Source organism: Elgaria multicarinata, chromosome 4 (assembly GCF_023053635.1).
Source record: "Elgaria multicarinata webbii isolate HBS135686 ecotype San Diego chromosome 4, rElgMul1.1.pri, whole genome shotgun sequence".
NCBI lineage: Eukaryota > Metazoa > Chordata > Lepidosauria > Squamata > Anguidae > Elgaria > Elgaria multicarinata.
Window position 1 is genome coordinate 13,437,232 of NC_086174.1, and position 25,125 is coordinate 13,462,356.

Sequence of the window (25,125 nt, forward strand, 5' to 3'; positions counted from 1 at the left end):
TGTGGGGTAAACAGCAACACATTAAAAGCAAAGCATACATCTTCCACTAACGGTTGGTTTGTACGACAAATATGGGACACCCTCCCCGCAACATTGTGATTTGTTTTTCTTGGTTTTTGGAGCGCAAATAATGTTGGTGAGAACATGGTGGGCTTTTATGACATGCCAATTAGTGCAGGGGGAAGGAGGGAGTAGTTCAGGAATAATGAAGCGAGTGTTTATTTTGTTCCCGAGTTCTAAAGAAGGCATTTTCACACAGCTAGTCTCCCTCCATGGGATGATTAGAGGTTTCCGTTTCCATTTGATCATTTCCAAGCACAATTGTTGGGACTGCAGTCTTGTCATCTCAACCAAGAAAGAGATTATAACGGTTACAATGGGTGGAAATATATTGACTATATTCTCTTTCAATTATTTAAAACACACACACACACACACACACATTTCAATTTCCCTCACCAGTTTAACCCTATTCTTTTCTGGATGGCCTCTCCATATATCTTTAGCAGGGCAACTGTCATAACATCTCCTAGAACATGCTTCTTGATTCAGGTTTGTTCACAGAGTCATGAAAAGTAAAATGCTGCTTATGTTCTAAAAAAAAAAAAAAAACCCACCCAACAACAACAGGTAAATAAAGGGAAAGACTTTCACTCGATTGAAGACTCTTTGGGTAACCATGGTAACCGCATCAGAGCTCAGAAGAACATCCCTTATTTGCAATTTGCTTGGCAGTTCACTTTAGCAGACGGAGCACCTCGGTAATGAGGCCTGTTTATTAAGTTGCCACCAAATTTTACCTGAAGTCACAACACAGATGTTTCTGTACAGCCAAAAGTGCATGGGAAAAGCTGCCCTCTTTCCCTCAGCAACTCCTTTGCTGAGGGTACTGCAGTGGCTACCTATCTGCTTCTGGGCCAGGTTTAAAGTTTTGCTAAGAGTGTATAAAGCCCTAAATAACTTGGGACCAGGATACCTGAGCTGAGAGATCACCTTCTCCCTTACCAACCTGGCCAGTCACTGAGGTCATCAGAGGGCCTGCTCTCGGTGGTTCCGCATGGATCTATCACTTGATTGGAGTCCACTCGGAGAAGGGCCTTCAGTGTGGTGGCTCCCTTTCTATAGAACCTCCCGCCTCTGAAGGTCAGGCAGGCACCAACGGTGTTGTTTTTGGTGCCTCCTGAAAGCATCTTCATTTCAAAAAGCCTTCCTTGAGTGATCAGCCACAGTTTTTACTGGAATTCTGTTTTTTTTAAAAAAATAATTAAAAAATAATGCGGTGTTTCGTGTGTGTTTTTATCTTTTATTGTTGACCACTGTGAATCTGTTTATTATTTTTATTTATTTATTTATTTATTTCCTGCCTCTCCCTCTCAATCAAGGTGGGAAACAACGTTAAATGCAATATAATACATAAAACTGGTTAAAAGAGCATTAAAAAGTCAATACAATATTAAAATAACAATCACAACATCTTAAAATTCTAAGGTTTAAAATTCCTCTGGGTAGGCCTGTCAGAAGAGACTAGTCTTCATGGATGTCTTAAACTCAGAGAATTAAGCCGATGAATCTCTTCCGGCAGGCCATTCCACAGTCTGGGGGCGGCAGAAGAAAAGGTCTTCTGGGTAACAGTTGTCAGCCCAGTTGTGGCTGAAGAGTTAACCCTTTTCAGAGGACCTCAGTGTGTGGGGAGGATTATGCAGGAGAAGTTGATCCTGCAGGTAATCTGGACCCAAACCATGTAAGGCTTTAAAGGTAATAACCAATACTTTGTACTTCACCTAGAAACTAATTGGCAGCCAATGAAGTGATTTTAAAACTGGTGTGATGTGGTCACCCCTAGGTGTACCGATGACCAACCTGGCTGCCATATTTTGAACTAGTTGAAGTTTCCGGACTAGGCACAGAGGTAGCCCTATGTAGAACGCATTGCAGAAGTTGAGCCTCGAAGTCACACTGACACTGAGCAGATCCCTGTGCCATTCTGTTCATTTATTACAGGCTCCCCCAACCTGGTACCCCCCTAGTATTTTGGATTAAATGTCAATCAGACCTGGACAGCATGACCAATGTTTACTAGGGGTGATTGGAGTTGTAGAAGGCACCCAAATTCAGCCTGTGCATGCACCAGAGGGACATCCACACTGTTATCTCCAGTCTGACTGTAGATCTGGGGAGGTAGGACTTGGCCCAAGACAGAAAAAGCAGCTATAGGATGCATAGCTTCACGTGGCACCCACCATCCATGGAGGAGCTGGATTATGCAACAACATCAAAAAACAAAACAGGGACATCCCATGCCAGGAAGAGATGTCAGGGGGCAGGGTTATGCCCCCTGATGCCATCTGGCCCACAGTAGGCCTGCTGGGGGGACAATCCACTCATACACCCCAAAGTGTTATGCATACATCGTATCCTTAAGCAAAATTTCAGAAGGACAGGTGCAGGGGCTAGGGAGTTGTGATGAATGAAAAACAGCTTAAGCCTTCTTAGTTTTCTACTCAGTTGGCACCAAAGTCACAGGAAGTGCCATCGGACAGGGTTGGATGATGGATATGGAGCATACAATGGCTGAGGCAAATGGGCTTGAACACCAGCATTATCCAAGTAAGCACACAACGCTACACTTTCTCAGACTGCACCAAACTTTTTTCACAACCCTGCTCCTGGGAGAGAGAGCTAGCAAAGTGCTCTGGACACTGGATCAGTTCTGTGATTTATTATCTTAGGCTGTTGCTAGACGAGGGCTTAGACTGAGCTGATACCCGGGCTCACCCCTGTGCATCCAGATGACGCACAGGGGATCCTGGGGTCAGCCTGGGCTAAACCCTCCCTTGGCCCAGGATAACTGGCACCGGTTGTGGCCCGGTATTTCCACAGCCCTGGGCTGAGCCCGGGGCTGTGGAAGGTCTAGCCCATTCTGTGGCTTTTCCCGGCTACGCAGCTTATGCGCGAGTAGCTGGGAGAAGCCGAGCGCTGTGCCCATCAGGCCGGGGGGGGGAATTGCAGGGGGGAGGGAGATGTGGGCCGGGGGGGGAGAGCGGCCCCAGAGGGAGAGATGGGGGGAAGAGCAGCTCAGGGGCGATGGAGATCACGGGGGGCAGGGGGGCATCAGACATGGTGGGCAGGCGGGGGGGCATCGGACATCGTGGATGAGTGGACGGGTGGGGGGGCATCGGACATCGTGGGGGGGAAATCGGGGGCAGGAGGGAGCAGGGAACCTTTCTTTAAAAAAAACCCTACCTTATCGTTGGTGCGCTCCTGCGCACATGGCCCCTTTAAGCCAAAAACAAAATGGCCGACACGATGGCGCTTTCCTTTACCCCGTCGCGTGTTACGTGTGGACAGGAGCGACAGCCTGCACTACTTCTAGCGCAGGCTGGCCCCTCCACACGCCGGGATTTAAAGGTAGGTCTAGCAAGGCCCTTAGTGTCCCTCTCCTCAAAGCACTGGGACTGGAAAGCAATGGCAAAACCATTTACTGTGATTAAAAGCTAGAACTGCCAGTCAGGAAACTACACCCCTCCTCTCTTCACCCTGGTATTTTTCTCATATGCCGTTATTGTGAAGCAATGAATCTATGTGTCCTTCCAAACCATGAATGTTCACCCTCAGTAGCTTCAGATGTTGGATTCCAACCACATTGGATGAGTCCCTGCTTGATTCAGACACCTCCCAAATCTGTCCAGATCAGCCAAATTAAATTCAGAATTTGGGATTCAAACAAATCCAATGTAATGTGAACCCTAACGTGAACCATTGTGGTTGCATGTTCAAGTACATGAATCCACCAAAGGTGTTCTTGTTACAGAAGAACCTTTTGAACCACATTCTTAACCAAGTATTTCTCCAACTTCTTGCCTATGAATAATAATAACAACAACAATAATAATAATTCACTGTGTGATATTTTAGCAGATAGAAACCTTTATTGATGTTCTACATGTAGAAATCAAGAAAAACCTATAATTAAGCAAAGCAGAGGGAAAATAATAGTAATATATATGTCAAGCTATTTGCATTAGTATTTTATAGAAATGTTATAAGCCTGCATTACCTTTTAAGAATCTATATCCCTGCATGAATGCACAACACATCAGTTTCTTTGCATTTATTATTCATATATGGGGAACTGGGATATAGTGAGGAAATAATTATTTAAAAAGCCTTGATCCATACATCTATGTAATTGCTGTTGTTATTAAAACAACAGCAATTAGATACTGTAGATGTATGGATCAAGGAATGATAGTTTCTTGCTCTTAAGCTACCTTTCTGGCCAGCAGAACTCCTGAAATGGCACAGTGGAATTATATATCCCTATAAGTGGATGGGATCCAAGGATGGACTATTATTATTATTATTATTATTATTATTATTATTATTATTATTTATTTATTTATTTATTTATATAGCACCATCAATGTACATGGTGCTGTACAGAGTAAAACAGTAAATAGCAAGGCCCTGCCGCATAGGCTTACAATCTAATAAAATCATAGTAAAACAATAAGGAGGGGAAGAGAATGCCAACAGGCACAGGGTAGGGTAAGCAGGTACAGGGTAGGGTAAAACTAACAGTATAAAGTCCGCACAACATCAAGTTTTAAAAGCTTTAGGAAAAAGAAAAGTTTTTAGTTTAAAAGCTGCGATTGAACTTGTAGTTCTCAAATGTTCTGGAAGAGCGTTCCAGGCGTAAGGGGCAGCAGAAGTAAATGGATGAAGCCGAGCAAGGGAAGTAGAGGCCCTTGGGCAGGCGAGAAACATGGCATCAGAGGAGCGAAGAGCACGAGCGGGGCAATAGTGTGAGAGGAGAGAGGAGAGATAGGAAGGAGCTAGACCGTGAAAAGCTTTGAAGGTTAACAGGAGAAGTTTATACTGGATTCTGAAGTGAATTGGAAGCCAATGAAGAGATTTCAGAAGCGGAGTAACATGGTCAGAGCGGCGAGCCAAGAAGATGATCTTTGCGGCAGAGTGGTGAACAGAAACCAACGGACTGATGTGAGAAGAAGGAAGGCCAGAGAGAAGAAGGTTGCAGTAGTCCAACCGTGAAATAACCAGCGCATAAACAAGAGTCTTGGCAGAAGAGACAGACAAAAATGATAGAATCCTGGCAATATTATACAGGAAAAAACGACAAGATTTAGCTACTGCCTCAATATGAGGAATAAAGGAGAGCGAGGGGTCGAATATTAAGCCAAGGCTACGAGCTTCCTTGACCGGAGTAAGCGTAACATCATTGACAGTAAGAGAGAATGAGAGATGAGGAGAAGGTTTAGGAGGAAAAACAAGCAATTCAGTCTTTGCCATATTAAGTTTCAAACGACGATGAAGCAGCCAGGCTGAGATATCTGAACTGAGTTAGGTCAGCAATATAAAGCCAATGGGGTACGTGAAGCTGCACCAGCCATGCTGGCGTTTGTCAAATGTCTGGTGCCCACACTTAAGCAAAGTGGGGAAAGGGGATTATTGTAAACTATTGCAATACAGAGGGTCAGATCCAGACTTAGGCCATTGCTAGATGGGCAATATCCCGGGATATCCACATGATACTCAGGGGATCCCGGGACCAAGGAGGGATGATCCCTCCCATGGCCTGGGATTTCACCCTAGCCTTTGAGCCCGCTTTTTCTATGGTCTCGGGATGATCCCAAGTCCACGGAATGTGTGTATGGGTGTCCCAGTTTGTCCCGGCTCCTCACAGTAAACCCGTGCCCATCGGGGGGGGGGGGGGGGTGAGCTGGAAAAAGTATTTATAATTAAAAACTTGCCTTTTGCGCACAAGCGTTCATGCGCTCTTCTTCTTTGACAATAAATAAATAAAAATGGCAGGCGTGACATCCTCTCCCTCCGAAATCATCGCATGCTGCGTGTAAACAGAGGAGGAGATCTCGTGATAAAAATATCATGAGATCCTCACCCCTCCGTCACGTTAGACCCAGTAGGTCTAGCTGAGGCCAAGGTCATACTTAGAGTAGATCCAACTGAAATAAATTGACTTAATGTAGTACTTCTATATGTGCATCTTCTTTTTCCTTTTCCTTTTTTTTTTTTTTACTTAAATGTAAGCACATGGAGGATGGGTCTGGATTGGGACCACAGAACAGAGGGAGGAGATTTTAACTGATCCCTCTCCTGTGGTAACCTTTTATCAACTTCATTGGGTTCGCCAGGTATAGCCTCTTCTGGACAGGGACAGCTTGGCCACAGTGGTAAAGGCATTAGTAACCTCAAGGCTGGATTACTGCAATGTCCTCTATGTGGGGCAGCCCTTAAAGCTGCTCTGAAAGCTGGAGCTAGTGCAGAATGTAGCTGCTCAGCTATTCTCAGGAGTTACCACTTTTCAGTATTAAGCCCTTTGCGAAGGGGACTGCACTGGTTGCCTGTTGTCTACCGGGCCAGGTTTAAGGTTCTAGTACTAGTGTACAAAGTCCTAAACAACTTGGGACCAGGATACCTGAGAGAGTGCTTTCTCCCTTACCAATGTGGCTGGTCACTGAAGGCATCTGAGGACATGTCCTTGGTGGTTCCACAAGGACCTATGGTCCGATTGGAGTACACCCAGAGAAGAGCCTTCAGTGTGGTGGCCCCCTTCCTATGGAACTCTCTTTCTTTAGAGGTCAGGCAGGTGCCAACATTGTATTGCTGCCGGCGCCTCCTGAAAACATTGCTGTTCCAGGAAGCTTTCTGTGAATGACCAGCTGTGGTTTTACCGGTACTGAGGTTTCATCGGAACTTTGTTCTTTCCCAAATCATATTTTTAACATGGTGATTTTATTCTATTTGTTGTTCAACGCTCTGAAATCTTTTGGATGGGGAGAAGTATATACATATTGTAAATAAATACATAAATAAATAATTCTCCCACAGATACTATTATTATTATTATTATTATTATTATTATTTATTTATATAGCACCATCAATGTACATGGTGCTGTACAGATAACACAGTAAATAGCAAGACCCTGCCGCATAGGCTTACAATCTAATAAGTTGTAGTAAACAATAAAGAGGGAAGGAGAATGCAAACAGGCACAGGGAAGTGTAAACAGGCACAGGGTAGGGCAAAACCAACAGTGTAAAGTCAGAACAAACTCAATATTTGAAGGCTATAGGGAAAAGAAAAGTTTTGAGCTGAGTCTTAAAAGCAGTGATTGAGTTTGTAGTTCTCAAGTGTTCTGGAAGAGCGTTCCAGGCGTAAGGGGCAGCAGAAGAAAAAGGACGAAGCCGAGTAAGGGAAGTGGAGGTCCTTGGGCAGGCGAGAAGCATGGCATCTGAGGAGCGGAGAGCCCGAGCGGGGCGATAGTGTGAGATGAGAGAGGAGAGATAGGCAGGAGATAGGCGGTGAAGAGCTTTGAAGGTCAGTAGGAGAAGTTTATATTGGATTCTGAAGTGAATTGGAAGCCAATGAAGAGATTTCAGAAGTGGAGTGACATGGTCAAAGCGGCGGGCCAAGAAGATGATCTTAGCGGCAGAGTGGTGGACAGAGACCAGCGGACTGATGTGAGACGAAGGAAGGCCAGAGAGAAGAAGGTTGCAGTAGTCCAACCGAGAGATAACCAGTGCGTGAACGAGAGTCTTGGCAGAAGAGACAGACAAAAATGGTCGAATCCTGGCAATATTATACAGGAAGAAACGACAGGATTTAGCTACTGCCTCGATGTGAGGAGTAAAGGAGAGCGAGGAGTCAAATATAAAGCCAAGACTACGAGCTTCCTTGACCGGAGTAAGCGTGACATCGTTGACAGTAAGGGAGAATGAGAGGTGAGGAGAAGGTTTAGGAGGAAAAACTAGCAGTTCAGTCTTTGCCATGTTAAGTTTCAAACGACGATGAAGCAGCCAGGCTGAGATATCTGAAAGACATGCCGAGATACGATCGTGAACATCTGGAGAAAGTTCCGGAGATGAAAGATATAATTGTGTATCATCGGCATACAGGTGATATTGGAGGCCGTGATACCAATTAGGGTTAAAAAAGAAAGCTCCCACTGGTACTATATATCATAGCTCTGTTTTCTGGGGATGATGGGAACTGTAGTCCAATGCATCTGGAGAACACCAGGTTGGGAAAAGCTGATTTAGACTCTACAGCATGATATAAAAGCACTATATAGAAGTATTACTTTTGCTAAGGTCCAAGACTAAGCTATAGAGTCTTATCATTACCAGAAGATTAACATCAGACCTTCAGTAATCATATTTGGAGAAATATATTAAGACTTGAGAGACAGACTGGAGAGTAAAATAAGAAAACTAGACAAGATATAATTTCTGATTTGTGTTCTAGCTTTATTGAATTGTGTGTATGTTTTATGTAATCTACGCCCTGTTAAATCAATTTATTACTTTTCTTACAACCTTTGTTACATGGTGTGATGTCGATATGGTGTTCAGAAAATGAAAAAAGAAAAGAAAATACAGAAAGTGATTAATGTTGCATGGCGAAGTAAGGCATTCAAAGGGTTTCTGATAAAAGCTGAAGTTTTTTGTTTTTAAAGGCAGGAAATTAGAAGCGAGAGATGAGTGAAATGTGCCATATGTCCTCTAGTACCTCAGCAAAGTGCACACGATTCATAACGTCATTAAGGTGGAGCCCCATGGAGCTGCTGGGCTAGAGAACATATGGTAAGGTTTACCCCATGTGAATTGCTAATATCTTCTATAACATTTGAGGGATTCCACACACACACCTTGCTCCTTAGCAACTCCTTCCTCTTCTGAAAGGACCAGCTCATAGTTCTGTAGACAACTGCATACACAATGACCTCCAGTGGCATTCAAGGGGGCTCTGACAGGCTGATGATCTGGGTGGGATTGCAAGGAGGTGCCAATAAAAGGTCTGAACCTATAAGACCAACTCTGGCCTGCTTGCTCCGGCTGCTAGTTGGCCCTTTCATAAAACACCTTAAACCATGGCTTTAACCATGTTCGTTAAGCCAGAAAGCTAGGCCGAGTTCAGAAGTCACCTTAAACCATGGCTTTAACCATGGTGAATAAGCCTTTTTGCTTTATTCACCATGGTTAAAGCCGTGGTTTAAGATGTCTTCTGAACGCAGTCCGGCTTTCTGGCTTAACCACTGTGGTTAAAGCCATGGTTTAAGGTGTCTTCTGAATGCCGCCTATATGACTCCAAGCTCGATTCAAGACGCTGGTTTTATCCGGTAAAGCTTTGCACAACTTGGGATTGTAATACCTAACAGAACACCTCTCCCAACATGAAACTACCCACCTCTACATGCAACATCTCAGGTCTTCCTCCAGATGCCTGCTGCAAGGAAGGCTTGGAAGTAGGGCTGCGCAGCACCTTGGGCCGAGGCCCCAAATTCAAGCCAGTTCAAGCAAAGCCCGAGGCACCCCGAAGCTGAAGCCAATTGGCTCTGAAGCTTCGGGGTGCCTCGGCACTTCAGAGCAGCCTACAGCGTTCCCTTACCTGCTGCCTCTGCCGCCGTCCACCACCATTGCTGCTACCCCCACCACCCCCTGCCGCCGTCCACTGCTGCCACTGTCCTCCATCCACCATCGCCACTACTGTGAGTAACCACGAGGCGCCGGGACCTGAGCATGGGCACGGAGCTCCTCAGGAGCTCTGTGCCCATGGGGGGTGGGGGGGAGCAAGAGGGTTGTTGTTTTTTTAAAAAAACCACCTCACATTCTGTGCAGGAGCACTCACATTTTTTAAAAAAAAATGGCAGGCATGACATCCTTTTCCTTGTGGGACATTGTGTGCCACGTGTAGATGAGGGGGGCAATCTCACAATCATAAAATAGTGAAATCATCACCCTCAACCCCCCTCATCTAGCCATGCCCTCACTCACTCACTCTCTCTCTCTCTCTCTCTCTCTCTCTCATCTATCTGTCTGTCTGTCTGTCTATCTATCATCTACCTATCTATAAATTAAAAATAAATAAATAACAGGGCTGATGCCCGAAAAGGGCTCCATGGAAGCCCTGCCTTGGATCTGTCCCTAATGACAGTAGAGGGGACCAAATCAAACGGAGGAGATCTATACATCTTGCCTATACTGCACAGAGTGTAACCCAGCCGATTCGTCTCTGAACGCCTTTGAATGCTTCCTCTCCGGAAAGTATTCACTAATGCTCTGCAGATGGGAGGCCAAATCGTGAAAGCCCACCATTCATGGAAGTTCCATTGAGGACTCAGTTGAAAATGTTTGCCCTCCTTGCTTTGATTTGAGTGAGTGTCGAAAAGCACCTCTGGCCTTCAAAGATTTTGGTGTAGGGTGACCATATGAAAAGGAGGACAGGGCTCCTGTATCTTTAACAGTTGCACAGAAAAGGGAGTTTCAGCAGGTGTCATTTCTATATATGGAGAACCTGGTGAAATTTTCTCTTCGTCACAACAGTTAAAGGTGCAGCAGCTATACTAGAGTGACCAGATTTAAGAGGGCAGGGCACCTGCAGCTTTAACTGTTGTGATGAAGAGGAAATTTCAGCAGGTTCTCCATATATACAAATGACACCTGCTGGAATTTCCTTTTCAATACAACTGTTAAAGATACAGGAACCCTGTCCTCCTTTTCATATGGTCCCCCTATTTTGGTGCTTGTCACATTTTGGCAGTCCCATCAGGCCCATTCAGATGGAAAGCCAAATATGGTTTGGCATTCTGGGAATAAGTATCTGCATCATGTGCCTCCTCCTCCATTTCCTCCCCCTCCCATCTCCTCTTGTTTCAAGTTTAGAAGCTCCCAATCACAATTTCCAGAAAACTATCATTTGCTGTTTGAACTTGGCTTTTGGGCAAAGTTTGGTTCACACATTATGCTTTGCAAGTCATGAACAAAAGCTGCAAATCTCTGGTTTGTTGTCTCATCTTAAACACCCCACTGTTTTGAGGCTGTTCATTTTGTTCTTCTAGGGTGGCCATATGAAAAGGAGGACTGGGCTCCTTTATCTTTAACAGTTGCATAGAAAAGAGAATTTCAGCAGGTGTCTTTTGTAGGCATACAGCACCTGGTGAAATCCCCTCTTCAACACAACAGTTAAAGCTGCAGGAGCCCTGCCCTCTTTTGTATCTGGTCACTCTAGTATAGCTGCTGCAGCTTTAACTGTTGTGATGAAATTCCGCCAAATGCTGCCTGCATACAAAGGACAGCTGCTGAAATTCCCCTTTTCAATACAACTGTTAAAGATACAGAAGCCCTGTCCTCTTTCTCATACGGTCACCCTTCCTTCCTTCTTCCTCTCTGCTCTTACATCCCATTGCCCATGCTGCTTTTTAATCCTACTGGTTGTGGTGACCCATGATTTTTGTAAGGCCATACCAATTGTTCAAAGGCAAACATTTTCAGTGGAAGAAAGGGAGCTGGGACATATTTTGAAAGATAACCCCCAACCCCAAACTTCCATTTTTCATACTTACGATCTAAATTGGCTGCTGCCTTAATGACATTTAAGAGGCAGCTGGGCAGCCATCTGTCAGGGATGCTTTAGGGTGGATTCCTGCATTGAGCAGGGGGTTGGACTAGATGGCCTTGTAGGCCCCTTCCAACTCTGCGATTCTATGATTCTATGATTCTATGATTTCTTTTAAATTTATTTATTTATTTATTTATTACATTTTTATACCGCCCAATAGCCGAAGCTCTGTTTCATCTTAGTAACAGTGAGGCCACCTAGTCTGTCTCCTCAGTCTCAGCTGCTCTCGAACTAATCCTGCTTACTTTCTTGCTTTCTCAAAGAGACGATGAGCCATGACAAGCTCTATGAACCTCCGTATGTCCTATCCCCCTTCCTTCTGAAGACAAGAAATTCATTTTTCCTAGTATCAGGGATTGCAATACCTCTTCAAACTGGGAGTCTGGTTGTACTGATAACTTCTGTCGTGTTTCTAAGCCCTCTTGCCGGGATGTACGACAATACGGAGGTCTGCTGTGCAATCCGCAAAGCTTTATTGGGTAAATAGATGTCTCTTCATACCTGAAGAGAGTGTGAATGCTAGGAGCTATCCCCTAAGCTTAATTAGCTTAACAAAGCAAGGCAGTTGCCTAGCAACTAGATTGACAGTTCTTCACCATGCCCAACAGGCTTTTACCGAATCTCTCCTTTAGGGAGGGTCTTCAACTTATACTCGGGTGAGTGGCTATTCTAGCAGACTGCCTCCCACCTATCAACTCCGCCCTCTTGCCCCTGTTGCAGGCTCTGGTATCTGTCAATTCTGATGCACCCTCCCCCTCTGACAAAGACAGGTTCCCAGGGGAGGGAAGGGGAGGGAAGATGATCTCTGAGCTTGTACCCCTATTCTATAAGAAGTGCCTGGGAAGGTTCCTCTTTGAGTCCTGGAGAGTCTTGGAGAATTTCCTGCCCCGCTTCTTGTCTTGGTTGGTCTACTTCTTCAAGCTCTGAGTCCGATTCTGGACTTGATCCTGACAACTTGTAGGACAATAGCTTTGTAACATTTTATCTCCAGGGACACAATCTATTCTGCTGAGGAACCTTTATGTATCTGCCATGGAACTCTTGTGTGCAAAGGATTCTGGGACATCTTTTTGTTTATTATTTAGATCTCACCATTTTTTCCATAGAATGCAAGGACGGGGGTCCCTGGCAATCCCTAAAGGCATTAACTAGACTCAGATCTTCTTACCTTCAGCAAGATGGATGAATCATGTGCCTTCACACCTTGCACTGGGGCCTACTACAGTGCAAAAACATGTATACCCATTTAGGGTACATTCACATGTGAGAGACAGTCTTGCTGGGTTTCACCATTGCCCTTTTGAGGGGGAAATTGGTTCAGTAGTGAAGGACAAATGACTTTCAGGGAAGACTGTGGCCATGGCTAGATCAGGCAATATCCCAGTGATCGCCCCGGGATCATCCCTGTGTGTGCACATGATGCACAGGGCATCCCGGGAGCAGAGAGGGATGATCCTTCCCTTGGCCCAGGATATCAGCAGGCCCTTTTCCCCCACTTTTTCCATGGTCTTGGGATGATCCCGAGACCACGGAAAGTGTGGCTGGGCATCACAGGTTTTCTGGCTCCTCACAAGTAACCGCGAGGAGATAGGAATGGGGCATGGAGCACGGAGCTCTTCGGGAGTTCTGTGCCCATCGGGGGTGGGATAGGGGGAGGGGGAGGGGGAGGTTTGCTTTTTTTAAAAAAAAACGTACCTTTCATACAAGCGCTTGTACACTCCTTTCCTTTAAAAACAAAACAAAATGGTGGCCGCGATGTCGGGTGCCACAGGTAGATGAGGAGGGCAATCTTGCGATCATAACATCACGAGATCATCACCCTCCAATCCCCTCATCTAGCCATGGCCTGTATCTTACATGGAATGTCTTAAGCCAGTGTATCAGTTGCTGGGGAGCTACTTTTTAATCCTACTGCGGCCTCCTTGCGGCCTCCCAACAGGCATGTCATTGGCTACAGTGCAAACAGAATGCTGGACTAAAAAAACCTTCGATCTGATCCAGATCTTCTTTTCCTCTTATCATTTCACTGAGGAAGCATCTGAGGAATCTCAATGTTTCCCAGGAGACAATTTTGAGAACATTGTTCTAGAAGAAGCACAGGGACTGTAGTTCCACAGAGCAATTGTCTGTGGGAACGAGGGTATGGGGCAGGCATCACCATTTGGAAATCATTGGTATTCAGTAGGGGTGTGCACGGACCCCCCAATCCGCTTCGTGGCCTGATCCGGAAAATCTGGATTGGGCCCGATCCTCTTCGCGCCGCTCCACCCGTCTCCCGCTCCGCTCTGCGGAGCGAGATCCAGCTTCACCACTGTCACTATATGGACGGCGGCGGCGGCCCAAGATAAGCCACCCACCCACCCCGCCCCCTTACCTTCCTCTATCGCGGACTTCAATTGAGGCCCCGGTTGAAGCCGGAAGGGGCCTCGGCCATCACTTCCGGCTTCAACCGGGGCCTCAATTGAAGCCCGTGACGGAGGAAGGTAAACGTCCCTCCTCCCTGCTCCCTTACCTGGCGGCACCAGCGGTGCCAGGTAGACCGCCCCTGCCCCTGCCCCCTTACCTTCCTCCATCGCGGGCTTCAATTGAGGCCCCGGTTGAAGCCAGAAGAGGCCTCGGCCTTCACTTCCGGCTTCAACCGGGGCCTCAATTGAAGCCCGTGACGGAGGAAGGTAAGCGTCCCTCCTCCCTGCTCCCTTACCTTGCGCTGCCACTGCCGCCGCATGAATGGCGGCGCCGGCAGCGCCAGATTAGTCCCCCTCCCCCCCACTTACCTGCAGGCGAAGCTCCGGATTGAGGCGATCCTCTTCGCCTCGATCCGCAGCCCCCCTGACTCTCTTCGCCTCTGCCTTTTCCAGAGGCAAATTAGGCCGCCTCGCTCCTGCTTCTCTGAACCGAAGAGAAGCGGGGCACATCCCTAGTATTCAGCTTGGTTATTTTTAGACAGGTCACACAGTTTGTTGTGGAAAAAAACCTATACCTGATTTTCTGTCCTCCCAGTCACTGAGATGCAGGGCAGTCACGGACCCATTTGTCAAATGCCCCACAACCTCAGCAAAAGCCTGATGAAGCCACCTGCCCCTTACCCAGCTGGCATTTTGCACAACAATGGCAGCTCAGGCATTTCTGGGAAAGGAGCGTCACATAAATAGTGGCCGTAAAGGGGCCATTTATGCAACATTACAGGTCCACGGCTTCATCAGGTGCTTGACAGATAGACAGCCCCATGGCTTCTGCAGGCACTTGATGAGCCATGGAAAAGATCATACAGTGCTGCGAGAAGGGGCGGACAGTGGCTTTGGCAAGTGCCCAGCAAAGGCAAGTGTGGATAAGTCCATCCCTCCCTCCTTAAGACAACAGAAGCCAATAGCCTGCAGGGGCCTTATTTTTAGTAAGTTGTTTTAATGAGAAGTTTGCTTATTACAAACAGGATATTGAAAACAGAGTTAATTTCAAACCAGCCACTTCAATTATGCTGCTCGGCTTGGGGTTGGATGATGTTAAAATGGCTCCCACAGCTTCCTTCCAAACCCTACAATTATATTGCATCAAAGAGGCCAACAAATGCTGCTGTAAGACAAGAGCAGGTGTGTGTGTGTGTGTGTGTGTGTGTGTGTGTCCGTCCCCATGACTGCAATCCTTTTCTCTTTGGAAACCAGAATTTATTTATTTATTTATTTATTACATTTCTATACCGCCCAATAGCTGGAGCTCTCTGGGCGGTTCACAAAAATTAAAAACATTCAAAGTATAAAACAACAGTATAAAACCATAATATAAAATACAATATAAAAGCTCAACCAGATAAAAACTAGTTGAGCTCTCTCCTAAGTAGGCTTGGTTCCTGTTACTGAGGCCTTAGCTAGACCTACCTTTTATCCCGCGATGGATGAGGGAAGATCTGGTGAAGCACAATGACCTCAGCAGGAGAGGTGTCGCACCCGCCATTTTTAAATTTTTAAAGGGAGAGCAGCTCACGAATGCTTGTGTGCAAAAGGTAAGTTTCTTTAATTTATCTTAATTTCCCCGCTCCCCCCACCCTACCTCCGATGGGTGCAGTGCTCCTGAGGAGCACTGTGCCCCGTGCGCAGCTCCCGGCTCCATGTGAGGAATCGTGTGGAGCCGGGTAAACCCACAGCAACAGGCTACATGTTCTGCGGTCTCGGGCTCAGCCCAAGACCGCAGGAAACCCGGGGCCAACCTGGAGGGCGAGATCCCAGGGCAAGGGAGGGATCATCCCTCCCTGATCCTCAGATCCCCTGTGCGTCATGTGGACACACAGGAATGATCCCAGGGTTCTCCCTGGGATAAAGCCCTGTCTAAGGCCATAGTCTACACGAAACCAGTGTTAAATGCTGAAGGCTTTCCATATGCTGCAGGCTGTGGCTTAGTGTTGCACCTCTCCCGTTTTCACAGACTGAGAGCACATCAAAACAGTGTCACAGAAGCTGCATTGGCTATTTGTAGCCTTTTGGTTTAGGCTGCAATTCTAGACAATGTGGTATCACCCAAGTTTGGGGACCACCCCCTTCCCTATGTAAGATGGACCAAGAGAAGAGAGACAGAGGCCATAGCTAGACCTAAGGTTTATCCCTGGATCATCCAGGGGTCAAACCTGTTCACAGGGGATCCAGTGCTCAGGCAGGGGCGAACCCTGGATGATCCCAGGATAAACCTTAGGTCTAGCTGTGGCCAGAATGAGCAGAACGACATAATGCAACCCTTGCCAGATAGAACCATCTCACATTGTCACTGGGAGGTTGCACATTTGAATACTTCCCTCATATTGGGAAGTGGAAGGGAGACCCTTCCTGCACAAAGAAGAGTAGCATGTTAAAACACAAGAAGGGGACTTGACCAGTCTTTCAGTCCCCTCCTAGAAATGTTCTCACTGTGTCAGGAACCAACACTGGCCTGTACTTGACTGTCCCCTACCTGGAGGCTGCTGAAAATGCAGTTTGGTATACCAATGGGGCAACTCTAATGTACACTGCCACTTCCCATACAGATCTCCCACATGTGGAATGTCTCTGCTGCACCCAGTGTCAAGAGTCGACATGGTCAGGCCCTTGCTGAGGGCACATAAACCAACAGGGAGCCAATGACAGGAGCCGATTGTGGTGTTACCCCACAATTGAGTATCCTATATGCATCTGATTTAGTATGTCTGGTGAGTATGGAATGTTAGAACTGAGTGGCTGTGGTTTGTGACATAATAGGTAGGGTTGGGGAAGGAGTATGTATAAAGAGTGACTGAGGGAGTTAAGGAGGTAGTGTTGGGTTGGGTTGGGTTGGTTGGGTTGGGTTGGTAGTTGTTAGGAGTGAAGGTTGGAATTGTTTGTGGAGTGAGAGGAGATTAATTGCTAGGGATTTAGGATTGGTGGGGAGAGAGAGAGAGGTGGTTGGTGTGTAGGAGGTTTGGATTAGGCAGGATTGGAAGCATTATATTTTCATTTGAAGCTTTTAACATAACAATGAACTTATTATTATTTTGTTAGCTATCAATTACCACATGTCACTTGGCATTATTTACCTGCCTCACAGTTATCAAACACCCTCACCGGAATATACCCACAGTACATTTAAAAGCAGATTCCTTCATAGCTAGGGGAAAGGTTTTATTTAACCCTCCCTCGGGTTTTCAAGTGGTGGTGCTTGGCCGGAGAAGGGCTTATGCAACGGGCCTAGTATACGTGTAACGTTACACCAGTCCTCCTCTTCCCCATTGCAGCCTGATTGTTCACCTGCCTCTCACTGAGGCCACAACAGTGAAGGTGGTAAGAAGGAGGAACAGTAGATGATGATGCCTCCTTGCTCACAAGGAAGCCAATGGTAGCAATGATGAGAAAGGGGACATAGAATCCTAGAATAGTAGAGTTGGAAGGGGCCTATACGTAGGGTGACCCTATGAAAAGGAGGACTCCTGTAACAGTTGCATAGAAAAAGGATTTTCAGCAGGTGTCATTTGTATATATGGGGAACCTGGTGAAATTCCCTCTTCATCACAACAGTTAAAGCTGCAGGAGCCCTGCCCTCTTTTAAATCTGGTCACTCTAGTATAGCTCCTGCATGTTCACGGGCCCACTCTTCGAGCGCCCCACGGCTCAGCAACTGCCCAGCAGCCGTCCTCCCTCATCTGCAGTCTCCATTTTGTTCAACAATAGCAGCTCCACAAATTGTGTATTTCCCAAGGTGCATAAATGGCAGCCATAAAGGCCCCGTTTATGCAAGATTAAAAGCGTGAGCACTCTGTCAGGCCCTCACCAGGCCATGAAGAAGCTTGAGCAGCATCGCAAGTGGTGGTGGGCAGTGGCAGTGGCTTGGTGGGCATCCAATGGAAATGGACATGGGTGAGTCCATCCATCCCTACTCAGGACTGCAATACCCCATGGAGCACCTCTCTGGCATGAAACTACCCATAAGAACATAAGAAGTGCCATGTTGGATCAGACCAAGGGTCCATTTAGTCCAGAACTTTGTTCACACAGTGGCCAACCAGCCATAGGCCAGGGACCCACAAGGCAGGGCATGTTGCAACAGCACCCTCCCACCCATGTTCCCCAGCAACTGGTGCACACAGGCTTACTGCGTCAAATACTGGAGGTAGCACACAACCATCAGGGCTAGTAGCTATTGATAGCCTTCACCTCCAGGAATTTATCCACCCCCTTTTAAAGCCATCCAAATTGGTGGCCATCACCACATCTTGTGGTAGTGTGTTCCATAAATTAACTATGCACCCTGTGAAGAAGTACTTCCTCTTATTTGTCCTGGATCTCCCACCGATCAGCTTCATGGGATGACCCCTAGTTCTAGTATTTTGAGAGAGGGAGAAAAATGTCTCCCTATCCACATTCTCCACACCATTCATAATTTTATACACCTCTATCATGTTTCCCCTTAGCCTCCTCTTCTCCAAGCTAAACAATCCCAGTTGACATAACCTTCCCTCGTAGGGGAGATGCTCCAGCCCCTTAATCATTTTAGTTGCTCTTTTCTGCACTTTTTTTCCCCAGCTCTATAATATCCTTTTTTAAGTGTGGTGACCAGAACTTTACACAGTATTCTAAGTGTGGTTTCAACTCAGGCCATAGCTAGACCTAAGGTTTATCCCTGGATCGTCCAGGGGTCAAACCTGTTCATCTAGGTGACACACAGGGGATCCAGTGCTCAGGCAGGGGCGAACCCTGGATGTTCCCAGGATAAACCTTAGGTCTAGCTGTGGCCATAGATTTGTATAAGGGCAGTATGATACTGGCTGTTTTATTCTCAATTCCTTTTCTTATAATGCCTAACATGGAGTTTGCCTTCTTTACAGCAGCTGCACACTGGGTGGACATTTTCATCAAGCTGTTCGCCACAGTCCCGAGATCCCTTTCTTGTTTGGTCACCGCCAGCTCAGACCCATACACTACACTTATTGTCTAAAGCCCTGATCCAGGTGCCTCCTCCGAGAGAAGCTAGCAAAGTGACAACCAGGGACAGGACCTTCTTGGTAGTGTCCCCACCCCTGCAATGCTCTCCCTGATGAGGGCCATTTGGCACCAACATTGTTATCTTTTCAGTGCCAAGTTAAGACCTTCCCCTTCTCTCAAGAATTTGGCAGCATATAATGAGGTTTTAATCAGGTCCTGGCTTCGTTTTATTGTTGTTTGTTTAAAATTATTTTTAGATATGTGTGGTCCATTTATGTATTTGTATGTAAACAGTTTTTATAATGAATTTTTAAGATTTTAATCTTCTTAAACTTCTCAGAGCACTTCGGTTATATAGATAGGTAAGAAGTAATGAAATGAAATGAAATGAAATGAAATGAAAACCCTCTCACACATCCTTTCTAGAAAGTTCTAGAAAGTTCTAGAAAGAAAATGTTCTCTCATCACTCTCCCCTCAACTTTTGTAATTATCAGCAACCCTATTGCATAGAAAATCCTAAAGGTTACACAAACAGTCCCCCCAAATGTCACAGTGCTGTTTTTCTCCCTCGTGTAAGTCTTGATCAAATTACACAATGAAATGTAAATATTAAAGAAAAAAGAGAGGGCAAATTAATGTTTGGTATAGTTGGTGTGAAATACTGGAATTTACTCTGCAAGCCAGTGAATTAGAAGAAAAGAAATCTCTGTTATACATTGTGACTGTGGTTCATTTCTCTTCCCCATTCTTGCTTCTGGGCTGATAAAAGAAAAAAAGTGGGGAGAAAAAGGAGTTATATCTTCTGTCTAAGAGGCATAGAAATGTCATCATGCCACAAGCACTCATTAATCATACATGCTGTCTCTGGAGTTGATACTGAACATTGTATAAGATATTTACACCGTCACCCTGAAGAGTTGACCAGCTACAATGAAAATAAGCTATCGAGGACCTCTCCAGTTCCCAGAAGACTCTGGTTTATTGTCTCTTTAAATGCTTTAATATATTACAAGAGGAAATAATCAACATCGCTGCATCCTCTACCGGAGTTGAAAATATTACAGCTATTGTCAGGGCGCACAATTCTCAGGTTTGGTGTATCAGGTTAAAGCGTTACAGAGAAGCTCAGCAGCGGTGGCTTTCTGCACGTGGCTTTCCTCTCGCGCCTTGGCTAAAGAATTGATCCTCTTGCAGAAAAGGCTACAAAGCCAGGGCCAAGTGAGAAATTTGCTGTGGCGAAGGTTTCTTTTCCTTTCTTCAAATGTACCCTATTCTTCACCTTCCCAGACTTTTGGTGAGTCAAGTCAGAGGGCCAAAGTACATGTTTTTTCAAATCATGCATACCCCAGGGTAAACATGCATAGCTTCCCCCGCCCCCGTTAAGACAGGGATCATGGTGTTCCAGGATAGGGGATTGGAATCAATGGCCTTAGCTAGACCTACCTGTTAGCCCGCGACAGAGGAGGGAAGATCTCACATTGTGTTTAATGCGAGATCCCTCCTCTGTTTACACGCAACGCGTGACGAACTCAGAAGGAGAGGTGTTGCACCCACCATTTTTTTATTATTAAAGGTCCAGCAGTGCACGAGCACTCATGCACAAAAGGTAAATAATTTTTTAATTTAAATTACTTTCCTTGCTCCCCCCACCCTACTTCCAATGGGCGCAGCTCCTCGCTCCTCACGAGGAATCATGCAGAGCCAGGTCAACCCGCAGTACCCGGGCACACGCCTGCGACTGTGGAAACACTGGGGCTAAAGGGGAGAGTGAGATCCCAGGGCAAGGGAGGGATTATCCCTCCCTGATCCCGTGATCCCCTGAGCATCATGTTACCTAGGGAGGTTGTGGGCTCTCCCACACTAGAGGCATTCAAGAGGCAGCTGGACAACCATCTGTCAGGGATGCTTTAGGGTGGATTCCTGCATTGAGCAGGGGGTTGGACTAGATGGCCTTGTAGGCCCCTTCCAACTCTTCTATTCTATGATTCTATGACTCACAGGGACGATCCCAGGGATAAAATCCAGTCTAGCTAAAGCCAATGGAGACTTGTTTTTTTAAAAAAAATTAATGCCCCTCCTCACTCTGGAGGGGGATGGAGTTTTGGGACAAAAATGGAGTGAAAAAACTTAAATGCCCACTCTTGCAGCGCCATGGTCCTGATCCAAATCAGAGCCATGCCTGCTTACACCGAGATAAATAAGTCTATCACACATAGCTCTGCAATGCATGATTTGAAGAACATATAATTTGACCAAAACTTTGTCTACGAAAATCTAGAATTTTGTGAGCATAAAGAAGCCATTTGCGTGCAAATTACACAAATTATAGCCGCAGTTTGTGGAAGGCATGGCTCTAATTTGCACAATTTGCTCAAACTGCAGCTGTAATTTGCGAAAATTGCAGTCGTCACTTACGCAAATCGCTTTACACAAATAATAATAATAATTAAAAAAAAAACACAGAAATGTGCGAACTGGCCTCACTCAAGGCAAATCAAGTTTGGCCAGCTTGTGGGAAAGCAAAACAAAATCCACGGGGCCAAACTGATTAAACCTCTGTGAGTTTCATCCCCCTGACAGATTTCTCCAAGATTCCTAGCTCATGCCTTACTCCTCTGAATGAAAGGGGTGGGTAGAGCTGTCCGTCTGGCTGGCCATAGGATGTGGCTGTGTCCTTTAAGGCTGGGAAGTTTAGCCCATTCTGTGAATTAGTTAGGCAGTGCTGGGGAAAAATGCCTCATCTGGTAATAAGAGAGTACAGCACCTCTAAAGTGAAAAAGGACATGAATTGAGTAAGATGTCAACATTTGACTGACAGCCCAATCAACTTCAATGTGCAATAAAGTCATTTCCAGTTGTGATATTTCTATGGTTATTCACTCTCCCTGGAACGGGAATGGAGCCATAACAACCCAGGCTATTATGTGATCACATCTTTGCATAGAAAACCTCTGAAGAGCTGCTTATCTTCTGAAAATGTCAATGTTTGTTACAGCACTCATGCAATGGGACAGAATAACCATTGCTGTTACTCTATCAAACGAAGTTACATAAAATCTATTTGCACACAGATACACAGATACACACCCCTTTTTCAGGACATGGTGGTGGGATGAATTGAAATGATCTGTTGTCAAGATTTCTGGAGAAATTTTAAATAAATAAATAAACTAACAGAGAATATGAATGCCTGCTGACTTCTCACTGCCCTGAGATCTTATTGATATAGGGTGGGATATAAATGTTTTAAATAAATAAATTATGTATTCCTTAAAGGAATACGACATAACTGAGGTAATAAACACAACATAACAGGTTGTGAATGTTCCTCTGTACTATTTCCGCACCCCTTACCCCCAAACTATGAATTTGCTCTCTTAAATATTGTAAAATCCCTAGTGTCTGGATACTATTTATTTGAAACGCCTAGGCAGAGAGATCTGGTACATATTTGGAGGGGGCACACAAGAACATGCTAGACCGTTGGTGAGCTTTCAACCCTGTTTGGACTGAGGACACTTTCATCTATGCCTACAATTTCTCCACACCTTGCTCCTACCACCAGGGTTGGACAGTGTCTGGCTCCATCGAACATCCACCAAGCTGCAGCCGCTGCCTGCCCCCACTGTTTTGCAGCACCGGCAAACTCTTGATGAAGCTGAGAGGTTGTCCACCCTTGTCCAGAACCTCCATTCTGCACAACAATTGGGGGCTCCTGAAATTGTGTATTTCCCAAATTTCATAAACGGTGGCTGCAAAGGCCCCGTTTACACAAGATTGAAGGCATGAATTTTTAATTGATCAGTCATCTGCTTTATAACCAATTAATCAGTTAATAGGTCTCTTACAATGTCACAGTGCCACAAACAAAAGGCATTACTCATTGTTGGGATGTAAGGCCATCTTTCTTTTATTCTTTTCAGATCCTATCATAGACATCCCAGAACCAAAATTTTCAAGATTCTTCCCCAAGATGTGGTGATGGCCACCAATTTGGATGACTTAAAACAGAGTTAGACAAATTCCTTGAGGAAAAGGCTATCAATGGCTACTAGTCCTGATGGGTCTATGTCTATACTACCTATAGTATCAGAGGCAGTAAGCCTGTGTGCACCAATTGCTGGGGAACATGGATGGAAGGGTGCTGTTGCATTGATGTCCTGCTTTTGGTTTTCCTTTGGGTAGGTGGGTGGCCACTGCATGAACAAAATGCTGGATTAGATGGACCCTTGGTCTGATCCAGCAGGGCTCTTCTTATGTTCTCAAAGGCCACAGCTAGACCTAAGGTTTATCCTGGGATCATCCAGGGTTCGCCCCTGCCTGAGCACTGGATCCCCTGTGTGTCACCTAGATGAACAGGTTTGACCCCTGGGTGTTCCAGGGATAAACCTTAGGTCTAGCTATGGCCAAAGAAAATGTCATTATCAATTAAATTTTTCTCTCACTGGCTAACTATAAAGCCTTAGTTGGGCATTTATTTCAGTTTTGGTAAACATCTACCCAAATTCACAAAGTTTTCCATATTTAGGGGGTAGGGGGGATCCTTGCAGTTAAAAAAAATGTGGAGAAAGTGAAACTGAGAGATCTATTCTTCCGGGCCCAAAGTTTTTTCAACGTATGGATATGGCTCTCAGTGTATTCAACCTTGTTCATGCTTTATTAAGGTTGCCAGTTCTTTCTTTATGGCCTTAGCTAGACCTACTCTTTAGCCCACAACAGAGGAGGGAAGATCCCGGGATGTGTTTATCACGAGATCCCTCCTCTGTTTACATGCGACATGTGATGACCTCAGAAGGAGAGGCGTCACGCCTGCCATTTAAAAAAAAAATTAAAGGGGCAGCAGCGCACGAACGCTCGTGCGCTAAAGGTAAGTGGGTTTTTTTAATTTAAATTAGTTTCCCTGCTTCCCCCACCCTACCCACAATGGGTGAAGTGCTCCTGAGGAGCGCTGTGCCCCGTGCGCGGCTCCCGGCTCCTCACAAGGAATCACACAGAGCCGGGTCAACCCGCAGCACCCAGCCACACGTTCCATGGTCTCAGGCTCAGCCCGAGACCGTGGAAAAACCGGGGCCAAAGGAGAGGGTGAGATCCAGGGATTTCGCCCAGTCTAGCTATGGCCTAGTGCGATATGGCTGCAAGAAAGGCAAATGCTATTTTGGGCTGCATTAATAGAAGTATAGCTTCCAAATCACATGAGGTACTGGTTCCTCTCTATTCGGCCCTGGTTAGGCCTCATCTAGAGTATTGTGTCCAGTTCTGGGCTCCACAATTCAAGAAGGACGCAGACAAGCTGGAGCGTGTTCAGAGGAGGGCAACCAGGATGATCAGAGGTCTAGAAACAAAGCCCTATGAAGACAGACTGAAAGAACTGGGCATGTTTAGCCTGGAGAAGAGAAGATTGAGGAGAGACATGATAGCACTCTTCAAATACTTAAAAGGTTGTCACACAGAGGAGGGCTAGGATCTCTTCTCGATCCTCCCAGAGTGCAGGACACGGAATAACAGGCTCAAGTTAAAGGAAGCCAGATTCCAGCTGGACATCAGGAAAAACTTTCTAACTGTTAGAGCAGTGCGACGGTGGAATCAGTTACCTAGGGAGGTTGTGGGCTCTCCCACACTTGAGGCATTCAAGAGGCAGCTGGACAACCATTTGTAAGGGATGCTTTAGGGTGGATTCCTGCATTGAGCAGGGGGTTGGACTCGATGGCCTTGTAGGCCCCTTCCAACTCTGCTATTCTATGATTCTATGATTCTATGATTCTGTCAAGCTTATCTTCAACAGTGACAGGGTAAGCAGATACAACATGGTCCTCTCTATGCTGGGAATAGCTGTACCTACTGAATTTGGCCAGTGCAGATGGGTAAGAATTTCGTTTCAGTTCGTTTTTGGTTAGAATTTACCAACATTCACCAATTTCTCCAAGTTCAGGAGAAAAAGAGCTTGAGAATAATAATTTAAAAAAAATGAAGGAGAAAGCAAAATTAGCAGATGACCTGCATAAACAAACAGGTCAGTATGGAGGAGGGCTTTTCTTTTCAGGTTGCTTTAGTCCAATGCTACGATTAATATTGCTTTATTAGTTTTAATTGTAGCATTGTTTATTGGATGGTTTCATACCTTTTTCTTAATTGGTTGATTTTATGTACACAGTTATTAAAGTTTTATCGATGTAGTTTTATGTGTCTGTGACCTGCTTTAAATATCCGTGATTATAGAGAGCTGTGATTTTGGGACTGTTGGTTTTATTTGTAATGACTGTTCTTTAT